At 37.9% G+C, this 26,967-nt stretch overlaps 1 long non-coding RNA gene across 2 annotated transcripts; it reads right to left on the reverse strand.

The window, feature by feature from the left end:
- Window positions 1-932: 932 nt before the first annotated feature.
- Window positions 933-26,744, reverse strand: LOC113843146 (uncharacterized). Of its 2 annotated transcripts, none has more exons than XR_005264927.2 (4): window positions 26,035-26,735; window positions 25,101-25,253; window positions 13,160-13,327; window positions 933-8,221 (listed from the first exon to the last, which is right to left on the reverse strand). It is a non-coding gene; the product is annotated as an uncharacterized lncRNA (long non-coding RNA). The 2 variants fall into 2 exon arrangements; XR_005264928.2 differs by lacking the exon at window positions 933-8,221 and adding an exon at window positions 8,236-12,211 and having other exon boundaries at window positions 26,035-26,744.
- Window positions 26,745-26,967: the final 223 nt, after the last annotated feature.

Raw genomic sequence — 26,967 nt, forward strand, 5'->3', positions numbered from 1 at the left:
TTTATATTATTATTGTTATTATTATTATTATTGTTGTTGTTGTTGTTGCTACTTTCTCTACCAAAACCTTCACACAACTATGTATCTTATTTTGACTATTCTTTTACTGAGCATTTGTAATGCCTGAATTATTACACTAGATTCCTGCTTAGGCTATCAGGCTACAGATTCCTTTGCAGCCTAGTGAAGTTAGCTTGTCTGTTTTTTCCTCAATTCACAGGCTTCTATTTTCTATCCTTCTCTCTGTAAATGTAAGAGCTGCAGGTACAATGGCAACAGCCAATTTGGATTGCTGCAAAAAGAGAAAGAGACTTCTATCTGTAACCCCACAACTCTGTGTAGAGACCCAAATCCGTCAAATCAGAAACCTGCTGAAAGAATTCAGTGCTTGTCAACATTTCTGTGAACTGTTCCAAAATATGAATGTTAGCTGATTCATTTCAAATTGTTTTATACAGTCCAAGGTTGTTTAGAGCTGTTTTTCTCAGAAAGGCAATGGAATACTTCGGAAGGAATATAGCCGGAAGACTGATATATTTTTTCATAGGCCAAGAAATAAAATAAATAAATAAATATTAATTTAAAAGGAGGAAAAAAAAAAAAAAAAAAAAAAAAAAAAAAAACACCACCAACACAAACTCCAGTAACCCAGGGGGAGCTTGCTTTGGTTTTGGTCAATCTTATTTTGTATGCACTTCCTATCCTTTTCTTAGTTTGTCTTTATTACTTGTTTCAGGCATCTAGTGATACAAAGCTGTTTGGACCTCATGTCATAGAACTGGTTGCATTTTATCAACATCCTTCAGTCAATCCAGAATTTCATCTCTCTTCAGTCATGCCTCTGACTGCAACCTCACAGAGCAATACCTCTCAGGAAAATAAAATACTTACGCTTTTGAAATAAATAGTCTGTATTTTATTTTTTTCTTTTCTGACATTTTTGTCTGGGGGAAAAAAAGAAAATCTTTTTACATCCTAATCAAGCCAGAATTTTATAAATAAATAAGATATACATTTCAAAAATCATAACTTGCTTGGTAAGCAGCAATTGATCCCGGTCTTTAACAATGGAACATGCTCTAAACCTACTATTCATAGGTAAATACAATTACCAGAAGATTATTTGTGCATCTGTATTAAAAGACCTAAAGTCAGTTTCATTCAGAAAGTATAAAAGTAAATAGCTATATAATTTTCACAGAGACTACTCTGCAGCACCTCCTGCCTCAAATATTTGTACATTTCTGTATCTTGCTGATTCACCATCTCATTTGATGTTTCAGAAGAAAACTTATCTTCTATCCAGTATCTTATTTCCCCTACATGATGTCCTGAGTTGCACTTGAAGCTTTGCTTAAGAATGTTTCTAAAGAAGTTACTTCATTTGGTTTGGCACTTTCTCTTCACAATTTTTCCAGTTGTCTTCATGCTTTCACTAATACCTTTAAAATATGGCTAAAGAGGATTCCATTGTGCATTGTAGATGGGAAAGAGAGATCATATCGTATCAGATGAACATTCCTGTTGCTGGAGAGAAACTAGGAATAACCTTGACTTCTTCTAGAATTTGGCTTCGTCAGACCTAAAAAAATCAAAATTCATTATTTGTCCCCTTGTAAAACGCACGAGGAAGATGGTACTATTGGATTAACTATGCTTTTTACTCCAGCCTATTTTGTGCTGTCTCTTCCTCAGCATCTACTAGAGCTCCGCAGTTTAAATTTAACCCACTGCCAGTGTTCCCTTGTTGCGTTTTATGACATCTCCTGCATCGAAAGAACAACTTATTTCCCCTTATTTTCCTGTTCACAATTATAGCTTCCTTTATTTAGGAACTACTGTTTCTGCAGTTGCCATTGAGGTGATCTACAATGAGGGTAACACACAGTAGGAGAGCGAGAGTTCATAGACTTTCATTGTAATGAGTCTTGTTGCACACAGAGAAGGCCCTTGCACTGTCAGCTTCTAGCTGCTGAAAAGGGATATGCTGGGAAATCTCAACTTTCTGAGAGTCAGCTTTGTTTAGTTTAATATGATCACTAGAGGTCAAAGAAAGGGTGAAAGAATAACAAGATGCAAAGATGGTCCCATTGCATGAACCCAAAATTGAAGAGAAGTCCTTGCTTCAGAGTTCTAGGCTCTTTTCTTGCAGCTCAGCTCCTGAGCCCCTTCTCCATTCTCCGCAGTTTTGGCCCATAGAAGAGACATTCAAACTTTGTCTTTCTCAGTAGCAGATCCTTGCTAAGTCTATTGAGTTTTATCAATGCCCACCACCACCTCACACATTTTCATAGGAAACCCACTCTTTTCTGTGCTTACACTCCCTGTTGTCCTGCTGAACCACGGCAATTACACTTAGACTCAGAAAAGATGCTAAGATAAACAGACATCTTCCAGATGTGGAATCTGATCTTGTACCCAATCTCCTGGTCTCTTTGAATGGGAAGATTTTATTCACCATCTATTCTGCAAGGTGCTCTCTGTTCGAACTGGTACAAACATTCAGATGGCAAAAAAAGCTGGCAGTGATCTTTCAAATTCCAATCATAAAACAAACTCTTCATTTGATAGATTGAAATGAGATGCTTTACACAGTAAATATTATTATAAGTGTGTTTGTGGGCTCTGTTTATGGTCTTCTTATTTCAGTGCAAAGAAAAACAACTGAGAACAATAATTGAATAGAGTGCTGCAAACCACCACAGATTAATATAAAATGATAAGAAATAAACAATTCAGCTGCTGTAATAGTAAATGCATCTCTTTATCCTATTAAAATTCTTTGAAAGAATTAATACAATGGTAGATAAAAGCAAACTGACAGATACAATTTGTTCTTTCCCAAGAATTTTTAAAACCAAATCTCCTAGAAGAGGCTCTTAAGAATATTTTGAAAACATAGATGCCTGAGGGTGCATCCACATCAGAGTTTTAATTCAAATCACCCCCACTTTCTCGGCTTTGGGTTCTGTTGTGGAGCCACTTCAAAATGCACGAACAGATTTCCTTCCAGACAGAACTAAACCAGAAGGTGCAGGCCTGTCGCACTTCAATTGCTACTGGGTATTTAACTTCCAGAGTGTATCAGAAGAGATTTGAGTACAAAAGCCTGCAAATGCATGAAGCATGTCTATGAGGCACTCAGTATCATTTTGGTCTACAGACTCACTTCCCCTGAGCTGTTCTGTTGGCTTGCACAGACCTAGCCTGGGCCCAATTTTACCAGGTGAAAGTTACTACACAAATTCAGCTATAACAAACTAGGATGTCCCTTCAGAGCAGTAAAAATTAATCTCATGTGACTAATCTCCCTTTCGGGTGGTAAAATAAAATCCCACGAAGCGACTTAATGTACAGGGAGAAGTAAAAGGTGTTGGGGAAGTTGTTGTAAGGAAGCTGGTCATCAGAGAAGACCAAAGCAACTCAGCACACCAGCCAACTGAAAGTCTTAACACCGGTTAATGGACAGTGGGGCAGGATGGTGGGGCTGGGCAAATCTGGAGAGGTCCTGGTATATGAGGGTCAAGACAAGATGAATCAGTGGAGCTTTCTTCAGGTATCTGTGTAAAAGGGATTAGTACTGCTTTCATTTGGCAAACTCTCACCCTCTTCTTTGGCAGCAGAGCGGAGGAGGAGGAGGCAGGAATTTGCTGTTTATGCAGCATGCACTCCTCTTACAAACAACCCTTGTGCCCTTTGGCATAGGCAACGCTGCTGGCTCTGCTACTGCTGGCTACCGCCTGCTCTGCCTGCACAGCAAGTTGGCCCTGTCCATCTTGAGTGATACCACCCAAAGAACGAGGGGCTTCACTGGTGCGCGAGCTCTCAGGCTGCCTCGCCAGCTTCACTGAGACAGGCTCCAATGGTTCCTGCTACAATCAGCCTATGCCTGAAGCCATAACCTCGGCAGTCTGTATTCCTAATAGTTTGACCAGGCTAATTTCAGGTACCACAACTGACCTGAGATAGTTTCTGCAGTCAACTCATTCCTGGCAGCTAGTCTACATGTTAAAAGCTGAGAAAAATGGATATTAAGTCACCAAAGTCACTGAGGTGCCCCTGAGGCTAGGCTCTTATTGCTGCCCTTGTATTGAGACCCTTCATATGTTGTTCAATTGTTATCCCTGCATTTCTTTTGCATTTAAATCTTTACTTTTGAAGTATGTTTCTCTTCAGCCATTCTCAGCAAAACAACACATTCTAAGACTTCAGCCTTCTCTTAAATATTTCCCAGATACTTTGCTGCTCTATGCATGACCCCTACCCAGCAATACATCCTGGCCAGCAAGCTAAAAATGGAATTCCAGGTACTGTTTGCATTGGCGCTTTTCCGCAGCTCTCTCCTTCCTCTCTGATACAGCTTCTCTGTGAGCAGCATCAAGTTACAATGTCCTTTTTCTGCTGCCATATTGTATTGCAGTCATATGAATTTGCCATCTACACTTAGGCCCTTTTCAATATCCCCTCAGAGGCTAGTATTAATAATAAGCACCATCCTTTCCAGTATTAATTCCCCCTGACAGACTTCATCAACAAGACTACATGTATAATGGTTCTTTGGATCCAAGCCTCATGACTCTGTGCTTATTCATAGAAAATATTTTACATAATCTCACTGCTTAGAGAGAGAAGCAACAGCTGAAACAGTTCTGTAAAAAAACAAGTGAATTAACTTGCTTTGATGTGAACAGCCAAGAAACTGGTCTGAATAGCCCACATCAGCATTTTTTGGTTATTTCCTCCACTTTGAGGTTCTGTAGCATCAATTACTTTTTGTTTATTGATCATCTGGATAAGCAAGGCTTAATTCCAGCAGTAGTGACTTCAGCATGGTTGCTTCAGTGTAAACCAAAAGCAGAATTTGCACCCAGTGTGCTGTTAGGTCACCACATGCCCTTTCTCTCAAATTCTCTCTGTTTTCAATGTCTCCTCTTGCTGCCTTTTTACTGAAGAAGCACAGCCAATTGCAAGACACCATGCTTGCATCTGAAAAAAGCAAAGCTGGCTGGTTTCGAAGACTTCTCATTTTAACTTACCTAGAACATTGCTGTAAACAGGAACTATATATTTAGTTAGAAGGGATCCCAATAATTTCACTCACCACCGGAATCTTTGGATGCATACATGAATGGTATAAGCATGGAAAAAAAAAATGTTATTCTGAATAAGATGCCTAGTGTTTACAAAAGCAGTGTTTGACACTTCAGCTAAAATAATCCTTTACAGGAAGTAAAATCTGGAGCTCTGAAGACATTAAGTATGTATACCAATCAATCTTAATAAAGAAATAAATAAATCACTAAATAAATCACTGTTATCACTATCACAAAATAGGGTGGAATTTGTTTTCATTCTCCAACATGTTAAATCATAACTAGGCACGTATGATTTAATATAGCACAGTGATTTCCTGATTTGTTTTTAATTGCCAGTATACATAGGCTGCATTTTCAACATGAGTTATTTCTATTTCAGATAAAAGAAAGAAAATGGTAACAATAGGAAAGTCTTCATGAGAATATACTCTTCCGTAATATATCATATTGACTTTGTGTTGCAAAATGGCAACTGTCTTTGGGAGAGCCAGTTCCAAGTAATGTCAAGATGCTCAGAAAATGAAAGTAACTGCCTAGGGTCCCAGATCAGGAAAGGAATTGAACATGGGTCTAAGTTTAACAGAACTAAAATACAGGCTTTGTTTAAGCACATATTTAAAAGTCTTTCTAAATCCGGAGTTATTTTTATATACACATGCATTTATAAATATCCACATACATACTTAACCACTGCTCATTGTAATAGATTCATGAAAAATAAAACCACATATGCCTAATGTGGTTCCCCCTGAATATTTATAAATCAGTTTTGAAGGTTTTTGTATTTGCCCCATGGCTGAAGGTAGCTTGTTAGGAGGGGATTTGGCATTTGCTCATTCTCAGCTCTTCATCTATATTAAAAGATTCACATTCTACTGTAACATTTTCATTTACACCCCCTTCAGGCCAATAAAAAGCATAATCATTTTCCTCCCCAGTAACTGCAAAGCCATCAGCTTTAATTTCAGCACACTTTTCTCTTCCTGAACCTTTCTGTCTGGTAACAGCTGGTCAATATATTTCTTCATTACACCCCTTCTTTTGAAAGCAGCAATGCCATGCTCCCAGCAGTATACCTTCTTGACAATGCCTTTGTCCTAACTGTTTCATCCCTTGTAATTTCATGCATATCCTACTGATGGATGCAGAATGTCTAGGAGGCGTTTATTATAGATTCTATTTCCTCTACAGTGCTCATCCAGTTCCTGTGCAAAATAAATCACATCTATAATAAATCATAATGCTCAGAAATACTTCACTTAAACTTAACAGGATGGTAGACTCAGATACAGGGTTTGTATTTACAAATAAGGTTCTATTTCATTTTCTCCAGTACCTGTCCAAATGTGTGTACAAAAGCCTTCTGGTTATCCATTTGATCCTGGGAGATAAGCAGCAGTTCTAATGTGCTTTATGGAATACATTTGAAATTGCTTCAAAACAATTGTGGGCTGTTATCAAACAATTTATTCAGATAATCCAGAAACAACCATTTAACTCCGATATTTTTATTTTTTTTTAATATTCTGAGCAGTCAAAAAAACTATGTACTGCTTTGAACACCTGGGACAAGCACCAGCTACAGCTAACTATATGATTGATTAATCATCTCTGCAAAACCCAAATGTAATCTCTGTCTCAGTTATGCGGCCTGTGAAGACGTGAAGGATTTGAGTCCAATTCATTTTCTGTCATTTACCACTCAGAGCAATTATTAATGTTACAAAACTGCATTCTCAGAAAGCAGCATATTTTCCAAGGCTGCTCTTTCAAAACTCTGCTTAAAACAATTCTGCACACTAACTGATGACACTCTCAGTGACTTCTCTTCCATGCATTAGGAGTATTTGAGTTGGTCCAGTTCCAAATACAACTCCTCTGGCATGCCTAGTTCGAGAAACACCAGGCTGCTGGGGGTTCTTAAGTAACAGAAGCACATTGAATGGACCTGATAACATTTTACAGAACTTGCTGAATATTGCCATCTTTGTTAGTGATTTAGACCTTTCTTCTTCCTCATGACAATTTAGTGATAATGCTTAAATAAGGGCAAATGAGAAATAAAATTTCCATGAAAGTGGTAAAAAACTGACCCATAGCCTAATCTGATTAATCAAATGCTCTTATTTTTAAAATCTCTGGCAGAGAAGGGCAGAGAAGGAATCCTTTTCTCCTCCTTGCCTTGCCTTGCCTTGCCTTGCCTTGCCTTTCTTTTCCCTTTTTTTTTAACATTAAGAAAAAGGTAACAAAATCATACTGGCAAAAATTATATTGAAAGTGCATCAGAAATTTTAGGTTCAGTTCAGCAAAGCTCTTCAGGACATGCTTAATTTTAAGCATGTTAGTAGAGTACTCACATACTTAAAAACACAAAAATGATTGCTAGCTTTTCTAAATCAGAGTCATAATTAAGATGTTCTTAAGCACCGCTTTCATTTAGTTAAGAAAAATGTTTTTAAGGCCAAATCAAATGAAGACTGTACCTAAAATATCAATAGAAATTCAGAAACAGAGCAAGTGGGTGGCAAAAAAAAAAGGGGAACATAAAGCTTATACCATTTTTAAAAGACATGTTACTACAAAACTATATTTTAAATATTACAATTAAAAAAAAAAAAAAAACCTCTTCCTAACTTCCTACCTAACCCTCAGGTTAGCCATCATTAGTTCAATTGACTGATTATCTAAATCTACCCTCCTTAGGAAGAATCTTTAGGCAGAAGATCTGAAGGAGGAGAGCATGAGTAGCTCTCCATTTCAGGGGAGGCTCTCCACAAACACAAAGCAGCACAGAACGAAGCACCGAGACATTTATATCAGAGGATGACAAATGCAAAATGTATGTGAAGAGAAGAAAGCTGCTACAATGACAGACAAAAGACCTAGGAACTCTTAAAAGACCCTGAAAGATAGGACAAAAAGCAGCACATTGACTCAATAAAACATGGGGATCCAGATGAAGGATTTAGTTCAGGCTGGAAGCTGAGGTAGTCGTTGCAACACCATTGGGAGTGAACTGTCAAGATTTCAGGCTGAAGGTCCTCTGAGGCTTTTCTAGGCATACCAAGAGTGTCATGTTTTCTTCCTCTTCTGTGCCAGTGACAAGTTGCAATTCTTCCTCTTTGCTGCATATAAAGAAAACATGGAGGAACAGCATAAAAATCTTACTTGCAGTTTGTTTGTTTTTTTCCTATATTCAGGGAAGGAGAGAGGATGGCTGAAGTCTGTCAGGTCCTGAAGGTACCTAGGTTTTCTACAAACTCAATCCAGGCCCAATTGCTAGGAGCTTGGCTACCTGTACTCAAGGTCAGCTATCATATGGTGCAGTGGTGTCACTTTGGGGTAGGCTGTGGGGAAAGAGTTGCGAGGCCTCCGGGAAGACCTTAACTCCTTGCCTTGAGAAGCATTCGATCTTGGCCCTTGTTCTTGGTTGTTGCCCAAGAGGTGTCTGTGTTTCTTGCACATTTGTGCCTAATAGTGCATCTCACTGGTCATGATCTTGCCTTACTGCCTTGACTTCCTTCACTGGCAGCTCCCAATCTGCCTGCTCTTAGGGAGCAGCCCACTGTTGCTGTTCCCTGAAAGGGCATGGAGAAGAAAACAATGCTGCAGAACATCTGCGGCCAGAAACTCTGAAGCACTTGGATGTCAAAAACAGAGGTACTACAATACCTAAGAGCTAGTTTACTGTTTCCACAGTGGAACCTATCCTGATACAACTCACAGAGAAAGGCAGTTCAAATACATTTTTAAAAAAGGCAACACGGCAACCTGAGAGATAGGCAGCTTGCCAAAACAGCAGTGTGGGTGACACAGGATGGGACAGGATGGAATCCCATCCCTTTTGGGGAGACAAGTGCTGTCAGGGCTGCAGGGAGGCAACTCAGGTCTGAAAGTCCTCTTCGCAAACAAGGCTAAGAAAAGCCCTCTAGTACAGTTCCTTCTACTCGCTCTTAAGACAAACCTCCAGGTGCAGCAGTTAGTTGAATGAGAATGATCTGACTGAGAGCTCATCTTTGCATAAGCAAAGAATTTCTTAACCTTTAGTTTTGTGGCTAACCTGAATGCCTCCAAACAAAGCTCAAAGCATTTCTGTCATTGGAGAAAGACGTGGCAAGACGGAAGGCTAGAACTTCTTGAAGTCTAGAGGGGAAAGGAGCTCAGGAAAACATGAACTTCTAAGTTTTGGTCTCTCTGTGTGTTTTATTCATTTTGTCCAAAGCATGAGTGAACGCGTATTTTCGTTTATTGGTGGGGCATTAGTTGTGTGGTAGACAAAAACATTGACACAATACCTGCCTGGATAATAGCCCACTCGCAGATTTAAAACCTGCTGAGTACCTACCTCTTAACTACCCTCATCTGCCACCTCTTTGATCCTTGCAAATATTTACCTTACACCTTTAAGCCAAAACCTCCTTTTAGCCAACTAAACTATCAGCTGTATAAACTTTTGAAAAATAGCTCCTAAGTTGTGGGGTTTTTTTCTTTCTTTTTTTTTTTTAAAAAAAAAAAGGAATAAAATCTCATTTGTTTGGTAAGATTTGCACTGATTCTCAGTTTATGGATCTGTTCCCTTTTGGAAATATAGGATACACCTGCTTGCTCAGCTGTAAAGGGCTACTTTGTGATGATTCATTTATATATATGACTATTCCACATATGAACTGTCTTGGACACCTAATTTACCTTGAAGGTAAATTTCTGGACTACTATCTCTGACTTCTTTTGGCCTTTCTCTTTGTGTTTCAAAATACAGTATGATAACAGGATAGTTTTCTTCCCATTTTCTTGTTCAAGTACAATTCTAACTTCTGTTCACTGATAAATCTCGTATTTGCCAATTCTTGATCAAAATCATGGAGTATTTGTACAAATCTTTACATTTACTTCAGATGATCCTGAAATAAGTTTAAAGTAACATAGCTAGCAGTTTCTCCTGGCCCCACAAGTGTGGCACTGTTCCTCTGCAAAGCTTTTGCTCTGTATCGTTCCCATTAATTTTAGTATTTTTATTTTATTGTGTCGGTATCATTCTTTTTCAGCTCTGCCAAGAATGGTTCAAGCCTCCCAATTAATTTTAAATGTGTCTTTTAATTTCAAGATAAATGCAGATAAACTGCAAGAGGCAGGTGTGGAGCTCCTCCTTTATGTAGCACTTTCAAAGCTTTTAGGCACTTTCTTAGGCAGTACCTGACTGAGTTGCCTAGGTGCTTTCCACAACAATTAATGTTTGTGAAATAGTTGGTTTTGGCTGATAAAATCTTTGTTTTCAAAGAACAGAAAAAAAAATAGAAAAAAAATCACTGAAGTATGTAAAATGGGGCATTTAAGTCAGCAAACTGGTTCTAAATAAGAGGTGATGCAATTTTTTCTCCTAGAGGTAAAATAATGGGGATCACTGCATTCTCAGCATAAGTAGCCATGGCCATTGAACTGCCTTTGGTCCAGGTCTCAAGGTGCCTCAAGAGTTGGTGTATCACACAAAAATAAAAAGTCACTGAAGTAGTTGAGAGGGTGAATAGAAAGCTTCAATGCTTTACTGTAGACTTAAAGAGGGGAACTAAGATGTATCGGTAAACCTGAGGAAAACTAGCACAAGGAATGGTTACTTCTGGTGCCATTCACAAGGATTTCGCTCTTTGGTGCTTTGGTGAACTGTATGAAATGCTGTCAGGGTGCCAGGCTTTGTTGTAGGCTGTGCCCAGGACCCAGTCAAGGAATAAAATGAAATAGAGAAAAATAAAGTATTTGCATTGGCAGGTGACACCTAACATTGGCTTTTCAAATAACAAACTGCAAGTTAGTTCATTTCCCAGGTTTTAAAAGTAAAGAAGCAAAGGAGACTTTTATTGAGTTTCTGCGACTTATAGCCAACAGCACCCTGAAACTTCAGCCTCATCTACAACAGAATTGCAGCTATCAATTTACACTTTGAATTTACTAATATAAAGCATTTGTGCAGTTCATCTGTCATGACTATCATATAGATGTGCTGTCAATTTTGTCTATGGCTGGGATTAGACTCAACACCCCCACAAGCAGCACTGAACTCTCATTCACACGAAGCCATACGCAGCTTACTATTAATACTCGAGCAAGCCACATTTTACCCCTATTTATCACAGCGTGGTTCACCCAGGAATTGCAGGTTTCAATAAAAATGGGTAATTTTACCAGTGTACAACACAAACTTGAGGTGCCCTTCACCAGTCTCAAAATATCTTGTTTTCCTGGATTGCGTCCATAGCCTGTATGTCAATGGTAGCTGTAGCCTAGCTGAAGTGACTCAGACTCAAGGCACAAAGGGGGGATTTTGATATTCATGCTGAATCTAAGATTACTTCATTTTCATATAAACTTGTAGCATTCTGGGTGTTGTTAGCGGCCAGCTCCGATCGCTTTCACAGCACTGTGCTCTCTGAGGAACCCCTGAGGATATAAACTCTAAACCCAGGTCCTAACCCATGTGTCAGGAGACTCTGCTACGAAAAGCCACTGGAAACAACCCAACGTAGCTGGTGGAAAAATCCCGAACTTGGCAGAGGCCTGGCCCCGTGGCTCCCAGCCTCCCAACCCAGCAAAACAAACCGCTGATAACACTGAGCCGGGCTGAGCGAGCCGCAGCCCGGCGCGGGGCCGTGCCTCTCCCAAGGTCAGCTATTTGAGGTACAATAAACAGGAAAAGATGGCGGCGGCGCCCGCCTCCGCCCCGCCAGCCCCGCGCAGTTGCCAGGGGGACGCCGCCCGCGCGCCGCCGGCCGCCGCGTGCCCCGGCCGTTGGCCGATGGCGACGGGGGCGCGCGCGGGCGCCACCTGGTGGCGCCGCCATTTTCAGGCTGGCCCCAGCCGCCGACGAGCCCTCAGCGGCGGGGGTTGAAACCAGGAGAAGCTCCCAGACCGCAGGCTGGAAGCGATGCTCAAACTGATTAAGCCCTCCCAGCGCCGGCCAGTGGTCCGAGCACGGCTCAGTGGGCTGAATCCTGCTGGGCCTCGCTGCCTTCAGGGTGCCCTCCATCCTGGATCTCTACAGGACTCTAGTTTGTCCTGTGCCTTCATCTCAAGCCACAGTCTCCTCACTGGAAAGAATTTCCACAAGCAGAGCAGTTGGCGGGCTTTGAAGAAAATGGAAATTCAACAGTCCAGTTAGATAATTTGATGGCGTGTCTTTTTTATTGCAGGAGATCTGCTGTACTAAAAATCAAGGGTTTATCCCCCTCCTACCATATACAGTGGGCCATACTCCCTTGCAGGGTATGCTTAGGAATCTCATTAAAGCCCACTGTGCATCATGAATTACATTGACTTGCCTGGCCTGTGACCTCAAATTGCAATGGCTTTCTGAATATCTCCAATTATTTGTCTTTCTGACTGGGAAAGCCACTCTGGGATTTTTTTGAATGTACATGGAACAGTATTTGAATGCATGCTCAGATCCAAATATGAGCAATTCTTTGTAGTAAAAACAATACTGCATTTCCAGGCAAACAGGCTAAACAAAGTATTTAAATATAATTGTTTCAAAGAAACTTGCTTTATTTTCTGAATAGATCATTTCAGAGAATAACAATAATAACAACCTATTAATTTTAGCATCAACATAGCAAGAATGTATTTTAAAACAACTATTTTTTTCTCCCAGGAAATAGCCTGCCTACCTCCTCTTTTAAATACTATTTTTATAGCTCCTGGTGGCCTGGATTCAGGATAGAGTTAATATTTTTCTCCATGACGCAGTAGACAGAACATGCTGAAACTTTATGAACCCAGAAGCATATTCTCTATGATAAACAAAAACAAACTAAAAAAAAATCTCTAAGGACTTCGCAACTCATATGGCTTTTACCATCTGGCACACAGTCCTGAAACACTGTAAATCTTCGCAAGTGGTATCCCCTTTACAGACCTTAATACATAAAAACTCATATGCTGGAGACTCATAGAAAGGCCACCCCTTTAAGTTGCAAACATCATGTTATAGCAGTATGAATACAAAACTTTTATGTATTTTAAAGGATTTTTATGTATTTTAAGGGATTTTTTAAGTGGAAAAAATTCCTTACCTCCAAAACATAAGAGCATGGACGCTGTCAGGAAACTTTTTCTGATGATGTCTCTCTTTAAAAAGGTCACCCATCACACTCAACACAGAGAGCTGGGTGCTAAGCAAAGGGAAAACAGAAGAGGGGGGTTGGATGTTGAGTGCTTTAAAGATAAATCCAGGGTTATCTCTGGAAAAAAAATAAAACAACTCACATCAAAACATTTAGTAATACAAGATACCGAGGTTACATTTGATGAATACCAACCCTAATGACAAATATACTCTGTGTAAATCTGAGCTCCATGACTTTTGGCAAGGATATTAGCAAGCAGCACAAGTCCTGGCACAGATTATCAACATGCCCCTAAGTTTCTGCAGGCACAAATACACCTGTTAAATTACTCCCCCAAGCTTCCCCTCAACAAATATTTAAAGTTGTAGGTGTTGACTGCTTCATCAAAAAGTCTCTGTGTCATAGGCTGCACCTGGCCTACCCAGAATGAAGGGACTGAAGCCCTGAGGGAGCTCTGATCAGGCTCCTGAAGCGGTGTGTCTCTATGTTAGCATTGAAGAGGACACTGGAAAATAGAAGGCCCTTAAAAAGGCTGATTACCTTGAGTGAGGGCTGCCTGCATGGATCACTAGATTTTGATGCCAGAAGACATAATCAGGTCCAACTCTATGAGTAATACAAATGTGGTAGTGGATCTAGCTCATTTACTTTTCAATCTCAGCAAATTTTTATTCTGCTAAAATGAGGCTATTGAAGATCTGGGGGTGCTGATTGATGCTTATCTGAACATGAGCTGGCAGTGTGCCCAAGTGGCCAAGAAGGCCAACAGCATGCTGGCTTGTATCAGGAATAGTGCAGCCAGCAGAAGCAGGGAAGTGATCGTCCCCCTCTACTCTGCTATGGTGAGGCTGTACCTTGAGTACTGTGTTCAGCTTAGGGCCCCTCAGTACGAGAAGGACATCAAGGCCTTCTGGAGTGTGTCCAGAGAAGGGCTACGAAGCTGAAGAAGGGCCTGGAAAACAAGCCCTGTGGGGACCGGCTGAGGGTGCTGGGGTTGTTTAGTCTGGAGAAGAGGAGGCTTGGGAGACCTTATTGCTCCCTACAACTACCTGAAAGGAAGGTGTGGGGAGCTGGGTGCTGGCCTCTTCTCACAGAAAACTAGTGATAGGACTAGAGGGAATGGCCTCAAGTTGCACCAGGGGATGTTCAGGTTAGAAATGAGGAGACATTTCTGCACAGAAAGAGCAGTCAGGTGTTGGAATGGGTTGCCCAGGGAGGTGGTGGTGTCACCGTCCCTGAGAGTGTTCAAGGAAAGGTTGGACCTGGTGCTTAGGGGCATGGTTTAGTGGGTGACATTGGTGGTAGGGTGACGGTTGGACCAGATGATCTTGAAGGTCTTTTCCAACCATAATGATTCTATGATTCTATGAAGATGTGGGATGTCTGCATCTTTTCCAGTCATTATTTTTGCTTTCTCTGTGGAGCAGTTGCAATTTCTTACCTGAACTAAGGAAACAGAAGAGCTGTAGACAAACACAGATTATTTCATACTTTATACTATGCATAGTGACAAGACTGCCCAAATGTTTAAATCACACAGCAACTCTTTCTGATGGTGTCAGAAGGAACATCCTGTTAGACTGCTGCTACTCCTGCTGTGTCTAGCTTCTCCTAGACAATAGTGGTTGAGGACCTCCATGCAACGAATCAGCCCGATTCTCGTACGCGTCCAGAGGACTTCATGTGTTAAAGGGTATGTTTCAGGGTGGGGCATGACAGAAGTAAAAATGAATCCAGCCTGGAAAACTGGTGTTTCTTCTGTATCCACGTATCCACTTAAAATTTAAAATTAATTGTATTTTTGCTTTTAGGTAATTAGATAACTGAACCTATCCTTAGTATAAATCTGAAAAGTGAATAGAATTCCCACCATAATAATACTCACAGCAACTTTCACTTCCATTCATGACCATTTTCTGTCACCAAGGGCTGTACCAAGAGATGTAAAAGGAAACTTCTTCACATGCCAGCCAGTGACTTTTATCCCAGTGTTTATTCTCCATTGTTCACAACATTCAAGTACAGAACCTTTGCCAGAATTGTCGTATTGTTGTAATATTTTTATTAAAAGGATAAGGAGATTTTTAAATTAAAAAGCACTAAAAATTTTCTGGTCCCACATTTAATACTAAAGCAATAAAAGCAGAGTTTCAGTTATGGTAACTTATACTTGTAAATTACTATTATTGATTTATCATAATATATTCCTCTTACTTTGTCAACCATAAACTCTGTCATAGGCTAAGACATGCCCTAAGTCTGCACTAAGTTAAAAAAAAAAAAAAAAAAAAAGAGAGAGAGAGAAAAAGGGAAGGGGGAAGGGAAAGGGAAAGGGAAAGGGAAAAAGGGAAGGGGAAAGGGAAAGGGAAAGGGAAAGGGAAAGGGAAAGGGAAAGGGAAAGGGAAAGGGAAAGGGAAAGGGAAAGGGAAAGGGAAAGGGAAAAAGGAAAAGGGAAAAAGGGAAAGGAAAAGGGAAAAAGGAAAAGGGAAAAAGGGAAAGGGAAAGAAAAGACAGATAACCTTTTTGCCAAAACCTTTAAATTTAAGGGTATATACAGCAAGTATCTTGTAGTACTGAGCTTACGTATAGGGAACTACAAAGGAACTGTAAAACCAGTTTGATCAATATGATGGACTGGCAGCAGTCTGGAGTGTAACTGTTCTCAAAAGATTTGCAGGAAATTTTACACATGGAAATTTTAAGGAAGTGGTTACAGGAGGCTAACATGGTAACTTTGCGTAGGTTCACAGGGAAGGCCTTCAAAACTCAACACAATGTAAGAAGCAGGCTCAAAAAGGCATATTCCAAAATGTTAATGGGTGTGTGATAGATATTAACATGACAGGAAATGAAGGGAAGATCTTAAAACTGATCTGAAGAGATGAGTGGGACAAACAAGTGGGAGGAAGTCTGAGTGGGAAGAGCGGTACCCTGCGCTGCAGGCGATGAAGAACAGGGAGCCCATGTGTTAGTGTACAGGAAGGGATAAATTTGTCGAAGACAAGAATGAGAAAACCATCTTTGCAGTGGAGTTTTGAATGGATCTGATTTCATTAGTCAAGCTTAGAGACAAAAAAAAAAAAAAAAAAAGGAAAAGAAAAGAAAAAGAAAAAGAAAAAAAGGCTTTGAGATATAACAGGTAAAGACAAGATAAAGAGAACCAGCATATTACAGAGACACTATGAAGCAAAAAATTGTCAGATTTAGGCACAGCACTACTGCACAGCTCTGGAAATGCTTGAATGGTATTACAGGTCTGTGTCACATTGAAGAAAATGGTGTTGTTTGTTGTCTGGGAAAAACATGCTGGATAAGAATGGAGAATTATGTCTGAGCCTGAATACGAGGAGGTTTTTAAGAGGCTTTATTGGGAACATCATAAGTAGAATCTCTTTTTCTATTCAGTGTTCTGATACAAATAGTATATAGATATATCAATGTAAGTCTTGACAGTAATATCTGCTGATGATATAATGTGCAGCATCACAGTAAGATGGGAAAAATAGGGAAAACAGAACAGGAAGTAAGAGGTAAATATGACTCTGGAACTTATGTTCAACAGATGTAAAAGAAACTACAGTTCAAATAAATCTATATATTCTTTGACATTAAACATTAATAGGCAAGAACAATGAATAAAAGCCCAAGTCAGAGTTGGCTAAGAAATTTCTCATTATCAGCACTTTTTATTAAAGTGAGAAACCAAAGACTGGCTGGCTATTCATATAATCTTTTTAGGCATCTTGCTGAAGTTTCAGTTTCATGATGAATTTAAGCTGACCTAAAACAACCTGTTGCTGAGAGGCATGGACCAGCTTTAATCACATTCTGCTGCTTCTTTTCAATTACCACATTAACCTTTGGGGGAAAAAAATACTAGTTTTCAATTACTAGTTTTCAGCAACATCAGTGGGACAACCTGATCTCCCTATGGCTACACAAGTCAGTAGAGCTCATGCAAGGGAGATGGCAGGAATGGGAAGTTTTGGTTGGGAAGGAGATGGGAAAGGCAGGACTGCTCCTTTCCATGACAGCAGTTTGAGATCAGATTAAGCCAGGCATGAAACAGTGCTACTAGGGTCAAATGTGGAATCAAATTTAGGTGTTCTGAGTACTTAGGAAGTCTCTAAGTCTCCCACACATTGTGTATATCTCTCCGCTCTTTAACAGTTTTACAGTGAAAGAAAAATAATTTTCTACATAGCACAGCAATGATACAAAGCCTTCCAGAAATGACTTTTTTTTTCATTAAACACACAAAGTCACAGATTTCCCTCTTTTTTTTTTTTCTGTTCAAGTCAGTCCTTACATCCCCAAGAATGTGTACATATTTTACAAGAATTACATATTTCAGATTGTTGGTTATTCAACACTTCTAGCAACTTTTGCTTTTCCTGAATTTCTCTGCCCTTAATGTATTTGAAGATTTGCAAAAATATAGGATTACTCTAAATATTTTGCTTTCTGTTTTTCAAAGTATCATACAAAATTCATTGAGTTGTTTGTATGTTGTGTGTTCCAATCTTCTTTTTTGTTTCCTTGTTGGTTTTTTTCCTCATAAATACATGTAACTTTTGAGCTTGAGCCTAATACAGTGATCATGCAAAAATATACATTATGTAATGAACGAAAGCTTGGCAGGATATTGTGGAAACAGTCCACAAATACTCCATCAGCAAGTTAAAAAAAAAAAAAAAAAAAAAAAAAAAGCATATCAGTACATATTTTCTGTGCATATTTAGCTATTGAAATTTAGTAGCATTCTTGCTTGCTGATTTTAAAAAATGCAGGCCTGAGATCATAGAAATAGACTTTCAGAACATCGATTTTAGATATCAGATATTAAAAGCTGCTTGCATGCTCATCTAATCAAGTAACATGAATATTTGTGATTTATCATACTCGCTCAAGTGAATCAGCTCATAGTTTAAATATCTAATAATGGTGTTTGTCCAAATTATTTGTTACCCATAAGTGAATTTAAAAGTGTATTGAATATGTCCCCATTGTGGATCTTTTAGAAGGACTCTATTTTCTGTTCCAGATAACTCTCAAGCAGAAAACCCAGTTATGTTTGTCATTGTGAATTAAATGTTTACATCCAGTAAAGTGACTACTGAGGTTATTTAGGTTAGATCCATATATGCCAGTATTAAAAAGGATTGTCCTTTTTAAACCTATTTTATCAGGTTTTATTTGTTCTCTAATCTTAATTCTTTTTCCTTCTATTTTTTTTACTCATTTATTGCTACATCTCTTTTTTATAACTATTGGAACCTGAAGTAGTTGTCCATAGTTTGCATTTTGTACCAGTATGTCATATTTTACATCAACATTGTATTTTGTTTGTATTTAATACCAACATATCTCAACCCTACAAAGGTTTCAAGAGAATCATGGCATCATAAAAAAAGGCTCTCTAAAGAAGTAGGAACTCAAAAGGAAAAAAAAAAATGAGAGAGAAAGAAAAGCTAACAAGAGTTTCTATTGCAGTGATTGTGATTGTCTTTAAAATTGTGCAACAGATCCACAGATCCATTTGTAATGAAGGAATATGTTGAACAGATCTGTTCTAATGATGTAAGTGTACACAATATCTTTCCAGTTTAAAGAATACAACAAAAGTTAAAAAAAATAATAATAAAAAAATGTCCAGGAATCAAATGAATAGCATGTGTAACTCTTATTTAAGTATGCAATTATGAAGAGAGATACAATAAAATTGAAGTGCCGAAACAATCCAAACAAAACCAAAATCCTGTGCAGATTCACAACCAGTGAAAAATAATTATATAAAAAAAAAAAAAAAATCTTACTTGTCATGAGCTTAAACCCAGCCTAGCTGCAGTTCTTGCTTCACCTTTACTGTTGTAACTCTGTTCATGGATCTGGCATTACCAAAGAGAATGCTGGAGATCTGTTCATAGCTTCTGCCCTGTTTTATTTGGGTGTCTAACATCCTTCAGAATATCCTGTATCCCGTCTCCGGAGGCACATACTAATTCCTAAAGGCTTCTTGTTCAGGAAAGTTAACTTTAAGCATGTGCTTTACCACTTTCATGAATCCAAACCTAGAAAACCAACTTTGTTAGTGCAATGTATAGTGTTGGTTTTTTAGACAAAGCAGTGTTTATCATGTTAGATAAACCACCTTGATCCTTTATCCTTTTTAATAACTGAAATTCTGATCCAGCATTGTACTATCCTACATAAACAGCGATTTCTTATTGAAGAAATAATAACAGTCCTTCTGAAAGCTGTGAGAAAGGATCAGCCCCATAGTATGTTCACTGAAGCTACATTAATTCTGCTCTGACATTCCCCAAAGATGATGAGACATCTTTACCTACTAGTTTTTTATAACTTTTCATGTTGCTGAGGTTGAAGTAGTTTTTCCACTATAAACCTTCTTGTGCATAGTTACATCCAACCATCTAATCAGTACCAAAAAAAAAAAAAAAAGGAAAAAGAAATTAAAAAAAAAAAAAATAGCACTATTAAAAGCACTATTAGACTAGGCTAATCTATCTGTCCAATAAAATCAGCTTCATTACCTGTAAGCTGTGATATATGATAGCATATAGAATAACTGTTCCATGTGGAAGTCTTTTAAGCTTTTTCTAGGTTGCTTAAGCAGAATAGAAGTTCAGCTAAATGTAAAGTAATGTGATAGGATTATCTCATTGGTGTGAGATTCTGATCATTTTATTGGCCTTGATCCTTTAACATTTAAGGAAAACCAAATTCTTTCAACAATACGTAAGGAATATACTTCTCTTTTTAAGGCAATTCTCATCAATCAAACCTTGTAAAAAGCAGCAGATCATCATACCCTGTCCTCAGTATCTGTTGTTAAGCCTGCCACTTTTCTACTTGCTCAAAAGTGAGAATCATTCTAGAGGCCTACATTTTACAGAGTTGACATGCTGAAAGTTCACTGACCACACTGTCATCTTCATAATAGCTTTGTTTGCTAGTTAGTTGTTTCTGGGTGCATTTGTTTAAAAGGATTTTGAAGCTGCTGATGTATTTAGTTCTTTTGAAATGCTGAAAACAGTTCTTATTATGTTTAGCTTTTAGCTTACCTTTGTTAACAGTTCTAATTGTTTAATATACCCGTGCTCTTTTAATGTGGAAAGCAGTAAAATCCTCTTCTCTCAAGTTACCTGAAGATTATCCTTCAGTCAGCTGACATTATTTTGAATTACTGCTTCAATAGCTTTTTCAGTAAAACGAAGACTGATAAAAATTACAGCTTTGAGGTTAAAGTACTCAGATGGAATTTAAGCATTCAGGGCTTTGCCAAGGATCCCCCACCTGGCCTTTGACAGGACTTTCAGTCTTCTTTCACCCAAGCTTACCCTCTGTAAAATGAAGAAAACAGCCCATCTCTTCTTGCCCACCTCTGGACATTACTGAGACGTTAAGCAAGGAGTTCTAATTATACAATAAAGACCATAATTTGTTAACATATTTTACAGGTCCATGATTTTAACAATGAGAGTAGTCCCACTGAGGCTACTCTTTGTATGATCTGTCTTTTAGAAGTCATTAAGGCTGTCCACAAAATATGCTTATTACTGTGGCATTTTTGTGATTAGGATGTTAGTAAATTACTTTTTTTTTTTTTTTTTTTAATCTGCTATTTTTAAGAAAGTCATAGAGCTAGTTCCTAGCTTAGCCAGCCTGCTAATGACAAAGAACAAAACTATTTCCCTTTGTACCATGACGTTCTCTATGTAGGCTGAAGGTTAGGTCTAGCATAACTTTTTATGACACTGAGAGTGATACGTGTTTATCTCTAAAAATCAGGTTCACTTTTCCTCAGCTGCCAGTTAGACTTAATTCTATTTGGTAGTTTGTGATGGTTAAAAATGGTTTAGAAGGGATATTGCTGCCCTTGGCTGAGTTTTGCATTTTAGCTGTACAGCTATTTAAAACCTCTGTATTTTCCATGTCATATGAATTCTCATGTGTCATCTTTCAGAATAGTGGACAACAGCTTTCATTATAAGTATAAAGAGTCCTATCTTTCCAATATATTATATTATTATTAATATTTACATAAATGTATATAAAAGAGAATAACATATGCATGTTGAACCAATGAAATAACTATAAAAGCATCACAAAAAAATGAAGGTCAGAATGACAAAATATTCTTTGAATATTCACACCAGCAGGAAAATCTAGAATAGATCCAAATTAATGAAATGATTTGACGTGAAATGAATTCTGAATCACAGGCACCTTTTCAGAGAAACCTCTAACAGTAGTAGAAATTCTTAGCAACACAAAATCATTCTTAATAATAACAACATAAATAGTCGTAGCAACAGAGGGAATTCTAAGTTGAGTACTTTGGTGACTTATGTTATCTGACTCCTAATGTTTCTGAGAGGTTTTCTGTTTGTTTGGTTTTTGGAGAGCGTTGGCGGTGGTAGTGGTGGATCCCACATGAGGAAACCTTGAGCATGCTCCATCTCTGATACAAGAACTTTGCTTTAGAAAAAGAATATCTAAAGTAAAAAGACTGCCTTCATTTTCAATTAAGATGAATATTACTTTATCCATTGATTTGCAATCATGCATTTCTGCTTGGAAGATATGCAGTCTGCATCTCTATCATGTTTAAATAAGACCTGATCCCTCTCCTACACACACTGGTTTTAAAGCCCTTTAAGTGGAAAAGAATTGTGCCTTATCCTGATAAAATGCCTGTGTTTCTCTGTGTTTATACGTGTGTATAATGTATATTTTTATTCAAGCAATGAACAATTACAAAATATGCTCAAAAGATTTCTCTGTTTTTCTGTAACATGTTATACCCTTGGTATAGGGATATTGCTGTCTTTGAGTATTTAAAGCAATAACTGTAATTTGTCGACATCCAAGTATGAAGTTAACACTATTTTATGAATATAACCTTCCCGCTGGGCAACCATTAAAAAGTTGTTCTGTCTGATTGCTGTCTAAATATCTGGGTTAGATTCTTAATAAAAAATCTGTGAACTTTAGTTGAAACAAAAATAACAGAACTATTTTAGGTTTGTTACAGTCACTTCTATATCCAGTTGACCTTGTCCCAATTTTAGCTTTGTTTCCTTTTTCTGTGTGGCTTCTGGGAACCTGCTTTGAAAATAAAATCTACTCAGAGGGTCAAATCCTGAATTTCTTACTCTGTCAAAACTTCTCTTCAGCTTTGTTGGACAAACACTTGACAAACAGTTGCCTTTGCACTCATTTGTTTTTTGTTTGTTTGTTTTTGTTTGTTTGTTTGTTTGTTTTTGAATCAGAGCAAAAGTTCAATAGCTAAGGTAATGAGAACCTAGAACAGAATAAGATATATTGAGTACAGTCAATTTGTGCCAGTGAAATTCAGATATTTGCCAGGATTACAGTTAAAGATACACATGGTACTATCCTTACCTTAATGCCTTTAAGATAAAGAATGAATGGAATAGCTCCCAGTTATCTGGTCATCTAGCTTCAGATTTATTCCTTTTTTTTTTTTTTTCATAATGAATGCTTATACCAAATCAGTGACTCTCTGGATCAGATGGGAAGGCCCATAAAAACTCTAGCCAAAACTGTATGTCTTATTTCTAATACAACAATATAAATCTGGTCTGTATTATCTGAATAAAAATCAGCATGTGCTATTCAGCAAAACATGGGCCTTCCCTTTTAATTGCTCTGCAGAACTATTGTAGTCATCTGCCACTCACTTAAAATTAACATTACTACAAGTTCAAGCATACAGGTATATTAACAGTAAATAGTGTTTGTACGTGCAACACTAAGAATTCGGATTTTTTTTTTCAGATGTGAGTAAAAAAAAATAAAAAAAGAGAGAGAGAGAGAAATAAACTAACTTTTTTGAATAAGCTGTTACCTTCAACAAAGTCAGGCCACACAAGACTGGGCTATACCTTTAAAATGCAAGTACAGAGCATTTTTTCCTGGTTTCCATCCTGAGATGTTGGGGAGGAAGAGGTATTGCACATGCTGCTTCATTCTTCCACAGCCTAAGGACATGCTATCCAATTTTTAATGTTGCACTGGGCTGTAAAGGTAATAGGTACCTGTCTCTTCTTTGTCCCTTCTTGCCCCACAGCAGCTGCATGTACTGCCTGTGTTACCTACCTGGAAATACTGGGAAAATTATGGGTTTTCTTTCTCTTCCTCAGTTTCTTGCTCTTCCTTGGTTTCTCGATTAATCAAAAGGGATTAGTATTTTGACCTCTTCTGTAAAGTGCTTTGAAATATTTGATAAAAATGCTGCATTGTTTATCTTCATTTTTAATTGAAATGATAGAAAACGATTGCAGGATCGCTAGTAATGGTTAGTGCACATTTGCTTTTAAATAGCAATGCCTGACAATCCGTTTAATGATTATCCAATATGTACCAGCAAAGTTTCAACTTTCTGTCCCTGTTTCTCATTTATGCTAAAAAACTATATTCTGCTCCAATAAATGAGAAGAATCTGAAAATTTAAACCTCAAAGATCTCCCAAATCAGGGTCTGCCCACAGACATGATATACGTGAATTGCAAAATACTGCAGAAAATTAGAAGGCACAATTAGTAGCCCTCACCACATTGTAATCATTTTATATGCAGAAGAGAGACATCCAACTGCTAATTTCCATATAAAACTATTCTAATCACATAAATGGTCACAGTGGCAAAGCACAAACATTCATATGCGAAGGCCTGTGCCCTGGTAAGTGTTGCAATTCTCCATTAACACAGTTAATTGCTTAAGTGTCAAATGCTATGACTTGGTATCAGGGCCTAAGAATGGATCACGCACAGCCTGACCAACTAATAGCTAATGAAGCACTCTACAGTGGAGTGCCAGAAGTAGACAGACTGTGTACAAATTTGCTGTCCACCCGCTGCCCTTTCCCAAATCAGTGCCATGCTGTGGTACAAAAAGCAAGGCTGAGAACTGCATAAAGCATCTATGAAATACATGCTTTGTAAACCCTTTCTCTATTTCATGTTGTTTTCACCAGAACACAGAGGCAAGTACAAGTTTTACACTGTCTTTAGTAGTTTACAGTGTCTATCTGTAGTAGACAACTCTTGAGTCCAGCAGAAATAGCTATATCATTAAGAAAAGAAAGACCTGTGGGCTAGTATATCCTGTTCATCTATTCTGATGAAGGAAGTGCACACTGTTTGTTTCTTCTAGCATTGTAGCTGATGATATTGTACAAGAATATCAACAAACAAGGGACCGGATGTTATTTCTGTTGAAGTACATGTTAATACTCCCATGAGGAGAGCAGGTGCTAAGAACTCATGAAACAGGTGCTATGAAACATATAGCCAAATTTGGAAGAGATTTTTGGATACCACCTACATGACAGAGCATGCAGGATTGATTTCAAACTGTTTAGACATTCATGTTGTGGAAACAACATACAACAAATAGATTTGAGAGGATAGTCTGCGACAGGATGGATAAACATTCACAAAAATATGGGATTAATTTCATAAGATGATACATACCACTAGATGAACAACAAACCACCATATTCAGCGTGTAACATTGTATATATTACATTTTATATCCAGCAAAAGATTTGCAAGAAAAATACTGACATACTTAGAGTTTTTGAAAAAATATCTTCTTGAGCAGCCAACAGGATACAGAAGGGTACTTCCTGAGAGCATCTTGAGCTCTGCTTAACGAACATGTCTTACTAAACAGCAGTTAATTTATCAAATAATGTATTAGTCACAGGTAAACTATGTTTTATTAACTGAAGTATTAGATCATAAAACATAAAAATCAAAATCAAAATGGTCTTAGAAAATCCTAAAGTAGACAAATGATAAAATGCCACAATGAAAACATCTCTGATTTGACTTACTTGAACATATGGACTATAACAGTCTTGTTCTACAGTGCACAAAAGTTCCTGGCAAAGTAAAGCTTTTTCAGATCCCACTTTGGTACAGGAAAATAAAAGAGAATATTTCTTTCTTTCTGGCTCTTGTGCTTCATCCATCCTCCATCTCACACCCTAAAAGGCAAGGAGAGGAATATACCATAAATTAGGAAAAAAAAAAAAAAAAAAAAAAAAAAAAAAAAAAACGAGCCTAACAAAGGTTGCACAACATTTGGTGAACATAAAATTAATGCCAATCACTCAAAGATCTTAGTCAGAAAGTACAAATATGAAGTTTTGAGAATTTATCCGTAAGCTTTCAACAAATTCCACTGAGGATGTACAAATGATGAACGTAAAGGTTTACAATTTGGCAAGTTCTGCCAGGATGTTCCACAGATCACAACATCCACGTTTCAGGACTGCTCTTTCTGTCTTTCAGAATACTCTTGACAGAGTATAACACTCTTGACAGGTAGAGCTTTACAAAACATTGATTTTTGAGAAGGAAAGATGACTGTCATTTGCACAAATATTTTGTTACATTTGATTCATTATTTTGATTTCTTTTTAATTTAAGTTAAAATATAAAGTCTGTTTGGAATACAGCATAAGTGTAGAAATCTTCATTTCAGGTTGTTGACATTGGCAAAGCTATAGGCAATTGTAATCAAAAGAACTAGGCAATGTTAACTTTGAATACTGCTACCGATTCCACCTAAAATACATTGATTTCTATATTATTCAGTGTGCTCCATAGTGGGTAAATATGTAGGGATGAAGATTGTTACATTTATGTAGTACATTATAATCTGTTCTTAATTATTAGGTACAAATGTAATTAGATTAAAAAAAAAAAAAAAAAAAAAAAAAAAAAAACAATTATGAGGATAAAATTTATCCAGGAGTAACTTACCCAAAGTCAATTCTAATGATCCATATGGCTTCGGCCAAATTTGTATTGTTACTTCTGCAACACGCTTGTCAAGGATGCAGATTTAGAGGATGGAAAGAATAAAGAATAATGGGGAAAAAAAAAAAATCTGATGTTGTGAATTCTTCTTTTCCATCCTCTGACTCACTTAAGGACTTTTCCCTGGTTCTTTGGAGTGCATTCCCCAGGAATGAAGTAAGATTATTCCCTACTTCATTTACCAAAGGGCAGAGTGAAGAACCAAGGCAAGTTATGTTCTCCTTCTGCTCTGGCTTACAAAGCAATTCTTAATTCTTGGGAGAGTCACCTGGTCCCAAAGGCATTTAGCAGTACCATAAATATTTCAAATACCGTCTGCATGCTGGGAAGCTCCAGGAGGCATTGGGTCTCATTGGAACAAGATGCCTCTGCTGTCCCCTGGGAAGTCATGAGGTTATGTAATGCATAGCTGTGCTTAAGGGGATAACCAAGACTTCTCTGTTGCTTATTAAAACTCAGATTACTTCTGGCTCCTTTTAAATCTACATTTGTGGTTTCTTATTAACTGTTCCTTTAGCATATTATCAAAGTCTGATGATACAAAGTCCAGTGTGCACATTCCTTTACTTCTTTTAGTCCAGTTTCCCCAGGAACGTGGCTTGTAACTGTAACATTTGTAAGTTTTTATGTCACCTATCTGCCAGCCCCTAGTAAACCTCCTGTCTACTTTTAACCAAATTCAACAGAGAGCTAGAAGACTCATCTGTATTCATTTTCTACAAATCTCATGAAAATAAGTGGCCAGGGAGAGGAGGGAAATCCATTCATTGCTCTCATGACAGGAAAAGCTTCCAGAGAAACCACATGGAAATTCACCCTCAGATACAAATCATAGAAAATTAGACTTCATTAGTTCCACTGCTCATGGAACTGCTT

Source organism: Anas platyrhynchos, chromosome 3, assembly GCF_047663525.1.
Source record: "Anas platyrhynchos isolate ZD024472 breed Pekin duck chromosome 3, IASCAAS_PekinDuck_T2T, whole genome shotgun sequence".
Taxonomy (NCBI): domain Eukaryota; kingdom Metazoa; phylum Chordata; class Aves; order Anseriformes; family Anatidae; genus Anas; species Anas platyrhynchos.